This window comes from Tupaia chinensis, unplaced genomic scaffold (genome assembly GCF_000334495.1).
Source record: "Tupaia chinensis unplaced genomic scaffold, TupChi_1.0 Scaffold000605_1, whole genome shotgun sequence".
Lineage (NCBI taxonomy): Eukaryota > Metazoa > Chordata > Mammalia > Scandentia > Tupaiidae > Tupaia > Tupaia belangeri.
Window position 1 is genome coordinate 3,710,845 of NW_006160123.1, and position 5,289 is coordinate 3,716,133.

General features: G+C 40.9%; 1 pseudogene; it reads left to right on the forward strand.

Annotated features, from left to right (window-relative positions):
- The first annotated feature begins 1,410 nt into the window (after positions 1–1,410).
- On the forward strand, positions 1,411–2,220 carry LOC102495920 (protein FAM210A pseudogene; annotated as a pseudogene).
- Positions 2,221–5,289: the final 3,069 nt, after the last annotated feature.

Consider the following 5,289-nt stretch of genomic DNA (forward strand, 5'->3'; position numbering starts at 1 on the left):
TGGTCCTGCAGCGATTTCTAGTCATCTGGTGGATGGTTGGTTTCTTCCCAAACTTGGAAGTTCAATCTGAGGGTTGAGGAGTGTGCAGAAAAGGAAGCAGAGAGAGGGAAACAATACCAACAACAGCAAAAAACAGACAAGGAAACAGAGAAAAAGAAGAGAAAAACTTTTAAATAAATCTAAAAAGAAAAATTAATATTCAAAAAATTTCAAATAAACTCAAAAATTAGAAAACCAAAATGGCTTCAATAAAACTCAAAAATTAGAAAACCGTGCAGCGCGCAAGTGTGCCACGCAAAATGGCTAGATCACAGGAGCCATGGAGCTGTCTGTCTCTTGAAGAAGGGCTGTTCTGGGAGGAGGAGAGGGGATTATTAACAAGATAAAGGCCTAGGAGATGCCAAAGGGCCCTGTAAAATGCCTCACCTTAAAAAATTCTAAAAAGCAAAAATTAGAAAAAGACAGAGAGAGAGAGAGGACAGAGACAGAGGTAGAGAGAGACAAAGACTGATACAGAGACAGGAGACTTGAAAGGGGTCTTCCTACCACGCGAGTTTTGTAAGCTGGAGGCCCAGTTATCAGTGGGACATCTTCCTTTCTCCCAAAATGGCTAGATCGCAGGAGCCATGGAGCTGTCTCCCCTTATTTGCAGTTTCTGTGATTTCAGTTAACCTGCAGTGAACTGTGGTCTGAAAATATTACATAGAAAATTCTGGAAGTAAATAACTGATAAGTTTTAAATCTTATACTGTTCTTAGTAGTGAGATGAAACCCTGTGCTGCCCTACGTCAGCCCTTCTTTAGCACAAGAAGGGTGAGTACAGTAAAGATATTTTGAGAGGGAGAAAAAGACCATATTCATATAACTTTTTTTTTAAGATTTATTTTATTTGTTGTTATTATTTTTTCACTTGACCAGAGAGAGACAGCAAGAGAAAGGTTAGCCATCTGCTGCTACCATTCACATAACTTTTATTATAGTGTATTATTATATTTTATTATTATTTATTGTTGTTAGTTTCTTACTGTGCCTAATTTATAAATAAAACTTAATCTTAGGTATGTATGTATGTACAGAAAAAGAAATAGCATATATAGGATTTAGCGCTATCTACATTTTCAGGTATCCACTTGGAATATGTCAATATTTTGGGCTTTCAAAAAGTGTATCATGCAATTTCAGTACAGTTCAATTTATAGTGAGCACGTTGCTAGTGGGCGAGGCCGGCAGGTCCGGGGCAGTGGGGGCTGGCATCTACCTGAGCCCCGCGGGTTTCTGCACTGATCTGCACTTGCCAGGTCGTTGTGTTGAGTGACACTGCCTGGCATCAAGGAGCTGTCTGTTCTGTGCAGCAAGAAGCAGTGGCCCCAATGTCCTAAGGGAAGCCGAAATCTCTCACCATCCTTCAAAATGCAGTGGCATGTACCAGGGACTGTATTGCAACTGACACACAGGAAGTGTTTGGAACCACAGAAAGCTGGTCTTTTTGGACACTGTCAAAACATAAAGGGACCATTACTTTTGTATCATTCTGAATCCAAAGTGACTTTGGTATCAGGCCATCAAAAACAATGACTGCACTTACCTGCTGCCCAGTGTGTTACAAAGGGAAGGAAGCCAGTGGGCGCTCACTATTAACGTTGGAAGCAAGGAGTCTTATCTAAGAGAATTTTATCACCCAGTGCCACAGCCCAAGGAGCTCCTCCAGAAAAAAAGGAAGAGCCTGATCCTTTACAAGACAAATCTATTCATCTTTACCAGAGATTTAAGAAGACATCTAGATAATATGGAAAAGTTTGGATTCCAGTACCTCGGTATTTGGTTTGGGACATTTTATTATGCAGCCATAAAAGGAGTGAATGTCCTTCCTTCTCTAGAACTCATTGGGTTACCTGACAGTATAGTAAACATTCTGAAAAACTCCCAGAGTGGAAATGCACTTACAGCATAAGCCATGTTTAAGATGGCAAGATTGCAACGCCTGCCCAATACACAGTAACTCTGGGAGGAACATCCTTCACTGTCAAGTACTTGGGCAGCCAGGGCTACATGTCAACACTGCCACCTGTTAAGGAGTATCTCCAGGACAGGATGGAAGAGACAAAGGAGTTTCTCACAGAGAAAATGGAAGAAACGAAGGATAGACTCACTGAAAAATTACAAGAAACCAAAGAAAAAGTTTCCTTTAAGAAAAAAGTGGAATAGAGCCTTATGTAACAGGTTGTAGAGAAGTCCTGCACTTTAACCCTTTGGAGACCATGAACAAAGATACATGCTTCTGATGACTTTTTCAGTTAGTTGCCTAAATATACCAGTTCTCTGAGGGTTAAAAAACTAAGATACCTTTTTAAAGTTAAATACCACTAGAAAAATCAGTGTTCTTTGAGAGGATGAAGTTAACCCAGTATCAGAATTCATACCAATAGTGGAAGTAGGCAGTGGTTAATGTCTTGTACGTCAGTTTTTCCTAGGCTTTCAGAATCACATCTGCTTTCTGTTTTGTTGCCAGCTATAATTTACGCAGACTAGGTAATTGACCCCTTTATTAACTCACGTGGCCCACATACAGGATGGGAATACTGGATCTTCATTTTCATGTTTTTCATTAGGGTTTTAATTATAATCAGTCCTTTATATGGAGACAAAACTAGCATCATCAAAACTGCTTGTAAATAAGAGGCTATTTAGTCTTTCTAAAAGCAATATATCAACTGCCTACCCATTAAAATATACACCTTCTGGGAAGACGGTTGAAGGAAAATTCAATCATGTGTATGTAAATAAGATGTACTGCTTATGTGTAAATGAGAAATGGACCCTTTAAAATGGATTTTTTTCTGGTATTTGTCATAGTAAATTTTTTTTGGGGGGGGGAGGAGAGGTTTTCGCTATAGGTTTGTGCGTTTGCCAGACAGACAGAGACAGAGGGACAGAAAGCGAGAAATCATCCCCCAGAGGTGATGCCCACGCTGCAATCCCTTCTCCTCCATTCTCCTCTCAGGATCTTGGGCACACACGCACACGCGCCCGGTGTGAGTTTAAGCCACCGGGTCCGGGACGTGAACCGTGCTCGACTACATGGGAGTCCAGCAACATAGCCATTACGCTAACTGCTGGTCCCCATCATAGTCAAATTTTTTAAAGCAGCTATACATGACCGTAACGCTTTTTCAAACTTCTATATTGGTGGTGACCATCTGAAACATAAAACTTCATTGTGAATCATTTGTGTCCTCTTCTTCCAATCTTTTTGAAGGAAAAGTAAAAAAAGAATTATTCCTGAAGCTTTTCATTGAAATCAGTTATTGTTCAGTGGCAACTCAGATTCCCGGTTCTCAATTAGATAAAGGTTGGGACAGGAAAGATAGTGCAGGATTGTCACAGACGTGGCTCGCTCTTCCCCAGGATGAGGATGAGCATTGTCACAGCAAACCAGTGCCTTTTCCCAGTGTCTTATTATCAGAGTTCATGTTGATTTCATTATAGACTAAATTTAAAAATTGTAGTTGCTGCTTTTTTTTTTTTTTATGTTGGAGAGAAACATCCTTGCTTGAGTGTTTTACTTTTTTTTTTTTTTCTTAAATAGCAATCCTATCATTAAATTAGGTGTGTGGGATGAAATTTCAGCCATTGTCAGATATGAAAACTCCCTCCATTGTGGTATGCCTCTGTTTCGTTTCGGTCTGACTGCTTTTACCTGAGTTTTAATATTTGGAGGAAGAAATGGCCTCCTTTTAGATGGTCATTGTTTTGTGTTTTGTGTTTTGTTTTTTTTTTTTAATTTGTTCTTTTTAAATTGCTGTAGGGTATGTGCGCTTGTGGGAGAGGGAGAGAGAAAAGAAAAGTGAGAAAGTATGTTCCATGGGGGGGGGATGGACATACCACAATCCCTTCTCCTCCATTCTCCTTGGGATTTTGGGCACTCATGCACACGCGTCTAGTCTGTTTTTCAAGCCACCAAGTCTGGGAGACCCAGCCACAGAGTTGGCCATGTGGGAGCCAGCTGCTTTAACCACTGCACCACAGGCTGGCCCGGATAGTCATTGTTTCGACTTTGCAAAGCAGGAGGATGTCAGGGGAATTGCCAGAGTCCTAAAGATACACCTGCTCTTTGTCAGTATTTCTGTATCAAATACTTAATTCAGCCAAATTTAGAGAACAGTTTAAAGAGGAGGTAAATTTTTATATTTGCTATATGTGACCTTTATACTAGGACACTTTCATATAAACATGCTGTGACTGGAATCTTTCTTTTCTTTCTGAGGGTCAGAGTTGTGTGAAGGTGAAGCTGTCTCTGCTCTCAGTTGGTCAGTTAGGCACCGTGACGTGGCTCATGATGTTGAGGGTTGAATGCGCTATTCCACATTGACGGTACATTTTCAAATCTAAGTGCAACATGTTTTAGCATGTTCATTTAATCACACTTTGCATAATCTAAATGCTAAGATATTTGAGTTTGTTGCCGTCCAGTTTCATTATTGTGTTTATCCAATTATAGAAAGCGAGATACTGCTTGTGTGCTTTGAAATTTTTGGAAGATGTACAAAGTTCTGTGGTCCTTTTTGGCATCAGGACTGATGTGAAAATGCTGTTGCAGGGCCAGCAGGTGGCACTGGACTCTCACATGGCGACCAGGGTTTGAGTCCTGGATCTGGCAACTTGCTTTCTCATTTTCCCTCTCTCACTCTCTCATGATTGCATTGTGCCCTATAGCAAATAATAATAATAAATCAAATAAATCTTCTTTAAAAATGCTGTTGCTAGCATATTGCTTATCTAGCCCTTAAGGCTAGCTATGAATAGCTTTAAAAAGGGAGCTCTGGGGCGAGATGGTGGCATAGCAGCAAAATACGACTACTCTGCAAGGTCAGCCCACTTGGGAAGGTTTCTGGTTCCTGTCCAAAGACTTCCCTGAGTATGCTCGGCACACTCATGCCCATGATACTGGGCTGACTGAGCCTGGTGGTGGGTCACAATATCACAACTCTGTGGGGGGTTCTATCTCTTTGTCTATATTTCTGACTCAAGGAAAAAATGAATAAACTTTTAAAGAAGGGGGAGAACCCTGGTAATATGAGTTTGGAATAAGCAGGCTAACAGAAGATAGTATCAAGTCAAGTTATCAAGAATAAATGTGGGACTAGCAGTTAGCGTAATGGCTATGTTGCTGGACTGCCATGTAGTCGACCGTGGTTTGCGTCCTGGACCCGGTGGCTTGAAACTCACACTGGGCACGTGTACATGCGTGCCCAACATCCCAAGAGGAGAATGGAGGAGAAGGGATTACGG